The sequence below is a fragment of the Elaeis guineensis genome, chromosome 4, assembly GCF_000442705.2.
Source record: "Elaeis guineensis isolate ETL-2024a chromosome 4, EG11, whole genome shotgun sequence".
Taxonomy (NCBI): domain Eukaryota; kingdom Viridiplantae; phylum Streptophyta; class Magnoliopsida; order Arecales; family Arecaceae; genus Elaeis; species Elaeis guineensis.
The window spans coordinates 13,780,055-13,793,077 of record NC_025996.2 but is presented as its reverse complement, the minus strand read 5'-3'; positions in this window follow the sequence as shown (position 1 = coordinate 13,793,077).

The window sequence follows — 13,023 nt, the reverse complement described above, 5'->3', positions numbered from 1 at the left end:
CCCCATCGACCCCGATGCCACCCCCCACCACAGGGGGCCGGGGGGCAGAGGCAGATCGACCGGGGTTTGGGAGGAAGGGAAGGGAGAAACGGAGGGAAAAAGAAAAAAAATAAAAAAATAATTTTAAAAATTAAAAATATTAATTTTAAAAATAAATTTTTAAATAATAAAAAATATTATTGTTTAAAAAATAATAATAATAAATATTAATTTTAAAATAAATTTTTAAATACTAAAAAAATTAATTTTAAAAAATAATTTGAAATCATGTTGGACTGGATAATTAGTAATTAAATATTATTATTTTATTAATAAAAATATTATTATATGATTAATAAAATATTAATTTTATTTAGTGATATATATTATTATTTGATTAATAATTAATTATTATTATTTAATTAATGATTAATTAGAGGGGTGGCAGTAGTGCCGCATGGGTCGACCGCCGCTAGAGGGAGATCGATCGGGGGGTGGGAGGAAGGAAAGCGAGAAAACAAGGGAAAAAAAAAGAAAAAAATGCTAGACTTATCTTTTTAATTTGATTTAATCTTTGATCCCGTGCACTCTACCCCCTGTGCCAGTATTCCGCTATCCGTAATTTGAAAACATGATAAAATTTAAAATATATATTTAAAAATAATTTAAAAAAATTAGGAGGTGGGCGTGGAGGAGCGACAGTCGGATGGCCACCTCTCCTCTATGCCTGCTCATATTTTTCAAAATTATTTATTTTAAAAATAATATTTTATCATTATTTTAAAATTTTAATTATTTTTATTATAAAAATAATTTATTTTTAAATATTTATTTTAAAAACCTATGACTTGATAATAATTTGATAATATTTTATTTTTAAATATTATTTTCTTCCTTCTCTTCCTCCCACCCCTCGACCGACCTCCTTCTGTCGGCGACCGACCCGCACGGCACCATCGTCGCCCCTCTAATTAATTATTAAATAAATAATAATATTTATCATTAAAAAAATTAATATTTTATTAATCATATGATAATATTTTTTTATTAATAAAATAATAATATTTAATTACTAATTATCCGATCCAACGTGGTTTCATATTATTTTTCAAAATTAAAAATTTTTTAGTATTTAAAAATTTATTTTAAAATTAATATTTTCTTATTATTTTTTATTTTTAAACATTAATATTTTTTATTATTTAAAAATTTATTTTTAAAATTAATATTATTTTATTATTATTAAAAAGATCGAAATTATTTTTTAAATTAAATTTTTTTAGTGTTTTAAAATTTATTTTAAAATTAATATTTTTTAATTTTTAAAATTAATATTTTTTTTCTTTTTTTCCTCTTTTGTTTCTCTCTTCCCTTCCTCCCAAACCCCTAGCCGACCCACCTCCAGCCCCCGGCCCCCGCATCGCCCCTGGTTGCACACCCCTAACCCCCGCAACCCCCTCTACCCTCCCTCGGCCCCCGCACTGCCCATGCCATCCCCGGCCGCGCACCTCCACCCCCCACAATCCGACTGCCCGCCGTCTCCCCCGCCTGTGCCACCCCCTCATCGGTCCCCGTGCTACCCCCCGCCAGCCCCCAAACCCCACCATCTCTCCCTCGCCCTCCATCTGCCCCCGCATAAAATAAAAGAGGAGAAATCGCTGGTTAAGCCGGCGATCTCTGAAATCGCCAGTGCGGCCGCGATTTTCCCTCCTCAGCCATCTCAGTGCCAAGGTGGCTGTGAACCGGCGATTTTGAGGTGGATGGTGGTTTTGGAAATAAGTTGAAGGAGAGAGTAGTTTTGGAAATACAAAATAAAAAATATTAAAAAAATTCAAAGAATAACATTGCTGGTTGAGTGACTTAGAAGACTACTTCAGTTACAAAAATATCCATCAAATAATTGCCATACTCATTCATCAAAAAATTAATATTTATTTATAATTTTTTTTTCAAAAGTTGGATGAAATGCTTATACGGACAAATATTGTGCAAATATAAAATTTCAAAAAAAAATTAACAGCTAACATGTTATTCTTCTGTCCATGCATTCATATAGCATACAAATAATTGATTTAACTCAAAATATATGATATACCATACCTGTGTATTTGGGCCATACATAAGAATATATGTATCAAATATATAAGTTACACATTTAGCATCTGAAAGATGGTTGTGCTCACTAATGCTGGTAAGATAAATCATTTCCAATTATACAGATAGTATTTCTTGATCCCATAGAAAATTTAAAATTTATTCATTCTTCATACATTTTCTTCCAAGGTTTGTGCGTTTCATTGCATTGCTCATGTTAGTAAAACCTAAATCATTGAGCTATGGTATGGATTTTTATCTTTTTCATCACTTTATATCATTGAAATATTTTTTTAGGATATTTTTGATGTTATTTTGATGAAAAGGGATAAATTGTGCTTTCAAATTTGGGTCTTAAATATATGTTTGCATTCTATTATGCTCTTTAATCTTATTTTGATGTGGTATTTTTTTTTATGATGCCTTTTTGACCAAATCACATGCATTTGATACATCACGTAGGATATGTTTGAAATATATATTTAAATTATTACTATCTAAAAAGAATAAACTGCTAGAAAATCGAATAGGATTGCATGCATAGATTTTAAAATCTTTTTGAAGAGCAGCGGAAACGAACTGAGTTAAACCTTTAACCCCATACGCAATAAATCTCATCTATTCCTATCCGAGCCCAGGAATAAAGATATGTATATAATCTGAAAATTAAAATAAAGATGTGATTGAATCTCAATACCTTTGCACGGATTGAAATACACCACTATCGATGATCTTAGATACGAAGTTTCTTGAGCCGCACACTTGTCTGGTCTCTATAGATATCCACCAAAATCAACCTTGAATCTTTCTTCTCATAGTAGATCTTTTTTCTCCAAGTAGGATCTTAGCCTCTTTGAATCTTGATCAACTGTTGATTTTGATTGCAATCACAACCTTTAAGCTGCAGTCTTTTCTTCTTATTCCTTGCTGTAGAAGAGACTCCTCTCAACTTAGACGTGTGGGATGATGGATGCCCAATCTTTGGGCATTGAAAAGAGAAGAGGAAGAGAGGATGAGGCATAGAGAGGAGAGAGAGAGAGATTTGATTTTCAATTAATGAATTAATTCTAAAATCTTAGGAGACCATCTCTTGTATAGAGACCTTATCTTGATTTCAAATCAAGATCCAATCAATCTAAAAAGATTAGTTCTTATCTCATAAAATTTTTATTTTTTTGATCTGATTATTTTTAAAAAAATCAGATTTAATTGAAATAGTCATCACCTCTTCTGACAAGTAGATGGAGTGCTCCACTCAAAAAAGATAAATTGAGTGGGTGCCCCTAATCAAAAGGGATAGGTAGTTGGGGCGCCAACCCTTGGCGCCCCTTCTAAGGTTTTACACACAAGAGAGGGGGCGTAGCCCCTCTCTCTCTCCCTCTTCTTCCATGCCAAGGCAAGAGGGGGGTGGGCTCCTCTCTCTTCCTCACACTACTCCAAGGGGTTGGCACCCCTTGGACCTACCAAAAGGGAGGCTTGCGCCTCCTCACTTCTTTCCAACAATTTTGCGCTTCAAAAGAAAATATCAAGGGAGAAAAGGAGATTAGTTTGCCAACTCATTGACATGATGCAATCCTTTTAGGCTCACAAATAGGTGTCCAGCTACAACCAAATCAAAATAGATTTAGATTAGGTTCATGACTATGAATTTGATCCAATCCTTATCTAATAAGAAATCAAAGTCCAGAGAAAAATTGGGTTTAACCATGTGCTAGCATGGTTCTTTTAAACTCAATAAGATTTTAGTAAATTCTAACCCAATTAGAACTTCACAAGTCCAATTGATTAATTCAAGATTAAATCCCTTAATATGTGACCTCATAGGTTTCATTCTATCTGATAGTGAGATATATTATGATCTCCATCATAATATCATCGAAACTCTTTTTGATGGATTGGAACAATTCTAGTTCTATCCTTTGAGAGTCATCGATCATCAAGACGACACCCAATGAGTCCATAATCCACCAGTAACACCTAGCAGTATGTAATGGCAGTCCAATAGAATGAAAGTGTGAATCTCTAGGTACAATTATCATATGATTCAGTCCTTCTATCGTGAGTCTCAATTTGACAAAGGTTATGGAGAACTCGTTAAATCCCATCGTTGGTCATATGCTAGATTGGCTCGACTCGAGTTTATTTATAAATCTTGTAGAATTTTTTTTTCAGTATTCATACTTGTTTTGACCAAAGACTTTCTGAACTCAATTTTGTAAATTGCATAGAACTTCTTCTTTTCTACCAAGATCGATAGATTCCTTCTACGTGCATCCTACTCCTAACAGCGAACCTAAACCTACCATAGCCAACATACACAGCAAGGACTTGAATGACTAGAGACTAAGAAAATATGCAATCAAACTCTGTAGCCTCGCTGCAAATAGCCAATGACACCACAGATCAAAGAACCACTCACACCACTATAGTATCGAGATAATTACTGATGAGTGAGTAGACATCTAAATAATTTTTCATATTGATCACGCTCAGTGTAAGTTATTTTCTAACAACCATCCATATCTTCACCCTATTGTCCCTACACTGCAGATCTGAGACTCATCTTTCTATAAGAGAGGTGAACTGTGCAACTATCTCGGATGGATTGATCACTGTCCTCTATGACAATCTTTTAATTGGGAGCATTTAGAAACTAACCACTAATTAATGTATGTCTCAAATTCTCAACACCTTGAGAATATATAAAAATTATCTTTATTAATTTTTAAAATAAATCATGGACACATAAACATGATTGAAAATAAAAGCTCTTTATTAATATAAAAATATTATAAGTATAAAATTAAGTCTTGGAATTACTAAATATGTCGGTCAATAATTGACTTCAAGGGCACACATCTAACAAACTCTCACTTGACCTAAAGCCAATTGACCATATATTTAAGGTTCGTCTTCTCAAGATGAGCTTTGATCTTCTGTTGGCTAAGAGGCTTGATCAACAAATCCATCATATTTTGCACGAAGCCGACTCTCTGCACCTCGACAAACTTTTTCTCAAGATATTTACGTATGACATGGAATCGCCGTTCTATATGCTTGGACTTCTGGTAAGACTTGAGCTCCTTAGCGAGGGCTATGACGTCGTTGTTATCGCAGTACAGTGCAATGACATCTGATGGTATTATATCCAGTTCCGTAATGAACTTCTTGAATCAAAAGGCTTCCTTTGCAGCTTCAGAGGTGGCGATGATCGAATCTACAATGATCGACTGCTTGAAATTTTTTCAGTTAATTGTACCACTATTATATAAGAAAATATACTTCGATGTAGATTTTCTATTATCGACATCAGTTATAAAATCTGAATCGACCTATCCCTCAATTTTCAGCTTCGATCCTCCACCAAAGATCAATAACAAATCTTTAATTTTTTTTTAAATACTTAAGGATGTTTTTCACAGCAATCCAGTGTTCTTCATCTAGATTCATCCGATATCTGCTCGTGACACTCACGACAAAGACTATATCAGGTCGTGTACATAATATGATATACATGAGGCTCTTTATTGTCGAAGCATAAGGGATCTTGCTCATGCGCTGGATTTTCTTAGGTGTGTCAGGGCACATCTTCTTGGAGAGATGAATGCCATGTCTATGGGGCAAAAGTCTCTTAAAGTTTTTCATATCAAACCTCTTCAGCACCTTCTCTATGTACATTCACTGTGAGAGTCCTATCATTCTTTTGGATCTATCCCTATATACCTTTATACCAAGAATGTAGAAAGCTTCTCCTAGGTCTTTCATGGAGAATTCTTTTGACATCCATACTTTGATCAATGTCAACATGAAAATATCATTTTCAATCAAGAGGATGTCATCTACGTATAATACGAGAAATGTGACAGCACTCTCACTGACCTTTTTATATACACATGGCTCCTCCTCATTTTTGATGAAATTAAATATTTTGATTACATTATTAAAGCGAGTGTTCCAACTCTGAGATGCTTGCGTGAGTCCATATATGGATCTTTGCAACTTGCAGACCTTGTGATCACTATCACTGGATGTGAAACTCAAAGACTACTCCATATAGATATCTTCCTCAAGATATACATTTAAGAAGGCAATTTTCATATCTATCTGTCAAATTTCATAATCATGAAAAATTGCTATTGCAAGCAGAGTATAGATGGATTTTAATATGGTCATGAATGAAAAATTTATGATAGTCAATACCTTTACGTTGACTATAATCTTTCACGACTAGCCTTGCCTTATAGGTCTCTACCTTACCATCCGATCTATTTTTTTTTATAAATTCATTTACATTCAATAGGTACAATACCTTCAAGTGGATTTACTAAGAGCCAAACATGGTTGGAATACATAGAGTCAATTTCTAACATTATTACTTCCATCTATTTTTCGAAGTCAATATCTAATATTGCCTCATCGTAGATCTAGAGATCATTCCTAATGTCCCTATCTCCCACAAAGAACGCATCTTCTAAATTCTTTGTAAGAATATTTAAGTACTTTTTAGGAGGACGGAAGATCCTACTTGATCTACATGGTAGAGGAGGTACCACATCTATAGCTCACTACTGGGTTTAGGTTCTTGGACTCGATGCTCTTTAGAGATTTTTCTTTGAGCTCAATCTTCCTTCCACTGCCTCCATCTTAGATAAACTCTTTTTCTAAAAAGATGGTATGATGACTCATAATCACACTGTGATTCTCAAGAAGATAGAAGTAGTATCTCATGATTTTCTTAGGATACCCTATGAAGCGAGTCTTAAAAGATCTAGCCTCTAACTTATTCGTCTGCTGTCGCTTGACATGAGCCGGACATCTTCAAATCTTGAGGTATCCAAGAGTTAGCTTCTTATCATGCCACAACTCGTATGGTGTAGTAGGAACATATTTAGAAGAAATCCAATTCAAAAGATGAATTACAGAAAGTAATACATGTCCCCAAAGAAATATAAGAAAATCTGTGAAGCTCATTATGGACCGGATCAGATCTAATAGGATCCGATTCTTCTTCTCAGATACCCCGTTGAGCTGAGGTGTCCATGGAGATATCCACTGTTAGACTATACCATTATTCTTGAGATAGGTTTGAAATTCTTCACTAAGATATTTTTCTCCTCGATCTGATCGAAGAACCCTTATGAATTTTTCGATTTATTTTTTATTTCATATCTGAACTCTATGAACTTTTCAAAAGCTTCAGATTTACGATGCATCAAATACACAAATCAATATCATGAATAATCATCGATAAAAATTATGAAGTAGACATAGCTACCCTTGACTCGTACATCGAATGGACCACACACGTCAGTGTGTACTAGGACTAATATCTCATTGGCCCTTTCTCTTTATCCCACAAAAGGCAGCTTAGTTATTTTTTTTGAAGACAGGACTCACAAATCGAATAAGACTCAAAAGTCAATGGCCCGAGAAAATCATCTTTCTTCAATTTGTTAAGTCTATCCTCTCCAATATAGCCTAGCCTAAGATGTCACAGATACTTTTGGCTAATCCTATCTCTAAGTCTTTTAGATCCTATGGCATTCATAGTTTGCTCATTAATATTGATACTTGCATCCATATGCAAATGATAAAGATCATCAATCAAGAAAGTACATGTAATAATTTTATTTTTAAAATAAATTGAACACATATCTTATTGAAATAAAAATTATAGTTATTCTGTGCCAGCACAGATATAGAAATCAAATTCTTACTGGCTATAGGTATATAATAGTAATCTTTTAAAATTAAACTAATCCCTAATGGTAATCATGGAGGGTAGGTTTCAATGGTTATAGCAGCAATTCTTGTTCCATTATCGACCCAGAGAGTGATCTCGCCTTCCTCAGCCCTTTAACTTCTTCAAGATCCTGCATAGAAGTGCATAAATGAGTACTTGAACCAGAATCAAGAACCCAACTAGAAGAAGAAAAAATCATTAGATTAGTTTTAATTACGAGCATATCAAATATACCTTTAGAATGTCCATCCTTCTTTTTATTCTTGACAGTCGCAAGGTAGATCGGACAGTTCTTTCTCCAATGGCCTTCAATATTGCAATGAAAATATTTTTTCTTATCGTCAGCCTTCTTTAGAACATGCTTCTTGGGCTTGGCCTCATTCTTTTGCATTTTCGCAGACTTCTTCTTCTTCTTGAAAGAAGACTTTCTCTTAGAAAAATCTGCTCCATAATTAGAACTGTATCCTTTGAACTTTTTAAGGTGCCCTTAGCTATTACCAACATGTTCAGTAATTCGGATAAAGTGCTATCAATCTTATTCATATGATAGTTCATGATGAACTGTCCATACGAATCAGGAAGAGATTGAAGGATCGAATCCATCGATAATTCTTTGTTCATATTCATGCCGAGCTTCTGAAGATCCTCGATGTCCTTGATCATTGTCAAACAATGATCATTGATGGATTGCCCATTATATATTTTCACTCTGAATAGTCTCTGAAAGACCTCAAAATAAGTTGTACAACTCTACTCATCGTATAACTCTTGCAGATGAGTCAGTATCTCCTTGACAGTCCTCATATCTTCATGTTGTCACTGAAGATCATTGGACATGGATGCTAAAATTAATATTTCACCTTGTTGTCCTCATCCATCCACTTCTCAAGTACGGCTCGTTGATCATAGAATGGATGAGCTAGTAACACAGGCGCATTCTGGTCAAGGACATGAGATAGTTTCTCAGAACTAAAAATAATTTTCAAATTTTGAAGCCAGTTTTTGTAGTTTGTTCCAGTCAACCTATTGGTATCAAGGATATGAGCTAAGGGTTGGCACTCGATATGGTTATTTGCAGAGAGAAAGTTTATAGTTAGATGTTTATACTTATAAAATATTTATTCTAGAAACTTTTAAAAACAAACAAAAAGCTCTCATTATTTTTTTGAATCTTTCATACTCCTCGGATGAAGAAATAGAAACTTATATGCGATCAATTTCAAGTGGATGCTGTGGTTCCACCGATCTATATATACATCACCTAACAGTTATTGATGAGCATAGACCAATGAGTGGACAATATCTTATCTATTGCTTCACTAAGCAAGATGCAACTGGTTTGGTCACTAAGTCCTATGACTTTATCTAACAGTTATTGATATATTTTTTTAGTTAAGTCAGACCCATCGTTCATCAACCAGCGTAAAGTCATCATTCGGATCATCACCTAATAATTATTAAGCTCAACCCAATCCTACACCAGGACATCAAATATTAATTGAGTGATTGTACCTTTTCGATACAACTGAACCACTGCAACAAATTGAGAATGATCAACGCCAAGAAGGCACCCGCATCTCTACAACGATGGAAGACCTTTAGACTTAATATTTAATGAAAAGATTTTGATTTAAATTTTGTCTAAATCAACAGATATAACATCCGACTGATCAAATTCACATCAGTACATCCACATGTCTGATCAATCTAGTCGGCATGAGTGAACTCGAGTCAACAAGCGATCCTGTGCAAAACTGAATATCTCAAAATGATCAGATAAATTAAGATGAGTGGGGGTTCCCCCATTGCTTTCCTTAGACACCAACAAATTAACCAAATCAGATGACGAAATTAATTAAATAATCATTATTGAGATACTTATCTTAGACACCAAATTGATAGATTAGAATCGATTAGATTAATCTATTGAAATGGGTTCGAACCACTGAGCCAAATTTGTGTTAGAAAGGGAAGGGCGGATTACATGCATGTATTTCAAAACTGTTTTGAAATCACAACGGAATAAAATAGATTAACTATTTTATTATACATTAAATCAGATCTAAAACCGTCCCTAACATGGATCTAAGACATATGAAATCTAAAGGTAATTTATGAGATCAGATCTCATATCTTATCGTGGGAGGAAGAGCTCCACAGTCGATGATCAAAAACTTGACAAGTTCCTGGAGCCGCATAAACGCCCGACCTCTACAGGTATCCACACGAGATTCGATCTGATTCGAGACTTGTCTATCTCTCTGAAGTGCTAGCTTCCTTACAGAGAAGACCTTTTGATGATTGGTACGATCCTTCTTCAGATCTGGAAGACGATCTTCAGTCGAAGAAGTAGTGAAGGTAACAGAAAGGCAGTAGCAGCGCAGTTTTCTTCCTCAGAGTCCCACGTATTGTACCAATGGAGTTTTCTCTTCAAACTTGAAAGAGAGGATGCCAAAAAGTCCCTCTCTCACTCTAGTGGTCGGTCAAATTTTGTTCTGATCTCAAAAGCCCTCTAGAGGCATCTCAAAGACAGATCCTTTTAAGGTAGCAACTGATAGAGTCCTAATAGAGTCAAACTCTATCAAAAATTTAAATTAAATTTTAGATTCAAATCAAAACTTATCCCCATCTAAATGAGGGAATAAGTGATTGACCAAGAGATGGAAAAACATGAAAAACCTCATGCAAATCTAAAATTTGCATGAGGAGAGAAGGGGTGTAGACAATGGGTGGTGCATGGAAGAGTCCTTCACAAAATGGACTCTAGGGTTTTGGATTGAGCCTCAAACCAAAAGTAATTTGGTTTAGACCCAAACACCTGATTGAACCTAATGTAATTAGGTCTTGAATCAGATTAAATTCTAATCCAATTAAGATTTAATTGAATCTAAATTCAGATCAAATCAGAAATTGATTCCATGGCAATTGAGTCATCTCATAACTTAATCGAATCAAACCCAATTCAAATCAAACTAAATCCAATTTAATTAGACTTAATCTAAAACTTATTTCTCAATCAAATTGAGTCTAATTAATAATCAAATTACTAATTAATCTTTCTATAACTTTTATATTGGATTAATTATCAATCATATTGATAATTATATCCTTAATGATTCATAATCATCGATCAATCATCGGATCAGACAGAAAACTCTTTTGTGTGTGATCTCATAGATTCTATTCTATCTGGTAGTGAAACACATTATGATCTTTATCATAATATCATCGAAACTCTTTTTGATAGATTGAAATAATTTCAACACTGCCCATCGAGAATCATCGATCATCAAGATAATACTCGTGGATCCCACAATCCACCAGTGATACTTAGCAGTATGTAGTGACAACCCAGTAGAATAGAAGTATGAACCTCTAGATATAGTTATCACATGATTCAGTCCTTCTATCAAAAGTTCTGACTTGACGGTGGTCATGGATAACTCGTCAAATTTCATCGTCAGTCATATGCAAGATTGGCTGGACTTGAGTTCTCTTGTGAATCTTGTGGAAACTCTTTTTCAGAATTCACTCTTGCTTTGGCCAAAGACTTATTGAACTCAGTCTTGCGAATCACATAGGATTATACCTTTTCTACTAAGATCGATATGTGCATCCTACTCTTAACAGTGAATTTGAATCCATCATAGCCAACATACACAGCAAGGATCCGAATGGCTAGGGATCAAGTAGACGTGCAGTCAAACTATAGCAGCCTCACTGTAAATAACCAATGCACCACAGGTCAAAGGACTAGTCATACCACCATAGCATCGAAAATATCACTGATGAGTGAGTAGACATCCAAATAATTTTTCATAATGGTCACGCTCAATACAAGTTATCTCTAACAACCACTTGCATTATCACCTTATTGTCACCACACTACAGACTCAAGACTCATCCGCCTGTAAAAGAAGTGATCGTGCATCGATATAACTGGATCGATCACTGTCCTTCGTAATGATCCTCTGATCGAGAGCATTTAGAAATTAACCACTAATAGTATATGTCTCAAATTTTCAACATTTTGAGAATATGCAAAATCATCTTTGTTAATTTCTAGGGCAAACCATGGACATATAAATATGACTGAAAATAAGAATACTCTTTATTAATAATAAAAATTTTACAAGTTCAAATACAAATCCTGAAAATACAAATGTGTCAGTCAACAATTGGCTTTCTAGGACACACATCTAACAAACTCCACTTGACCTAAAGCCAATTGGCCATAAATCAAAAATCAATTTTTTCAAGGTGAGCTTCGATCTTCTGCTAGTTGAGAGGCTTTGTCAGTAAATCTGTCATATTTTGTGTGGAGTCAACTCTCTGCACATCGACGAACTGCTTTTCAAGATATTCACGTATAATGTGGAATCGTCGTTCAATATGCTTGGATTTCTGATGAGACCTAAGCTCCTTGTAAGGGCTATAGCACTGTTGTTGTCGTAGTACAGTGCAATGACATCTAATGACATCACACCAAGCTTCGTAATAAATTTTTTGAACCAAAATACTTTCTTAGCAGCTTCAGAGGTGGTGATGTACTTGGCTTCCATGGTCGAATCTGCAATGACCGATTGTTTGAAACTTTTCCAACTAATCGATCCTCCATTACATAGAAAAATATACCCCGACGTAGATCTTCTATCATCGATATCAGACATGAAGTTAAATTGGTGTATCCTTTCACTTTTAGCTCAAACCTCCTCATAAAATTAAGAACAAATCTTTAGTTCTTCTCAAGTACTTAAGATTTCTTTACAGCTATCTAGTGCTCCTCATCTGGATTCGACTGATATCTGCTCGTGACACTCACGGTAAGAGCTATATCAGGTCACATACACAGCATGGCATACATGAGACTTCCTATAGCTGAAGCATAAGAGATCTTGCTCATGCATTGGATCTCTTCAGGTGTGTCAAGATATATTTTTTTCGAAAGATGAATGCCATGTCTAAGAGGTAAGAGATCTCTCTTGGAGTTTTTCATGCTGAAATATTTCAGCACCTCCTCTATGTATATTTGCTGTGAGAGTCCTATCATTTCTTAGATCTATCCCTATAGATCTTAATACCAAAAATATAGGAAGCTTCTCCTAGATCTTTCATAGAGAATTTTTTTAACAATCAAATTTTGATCGATGTCAGCATGGAATATCATTCCAATCAGAAGGATATCATCCACGTACAATACGAGAAAT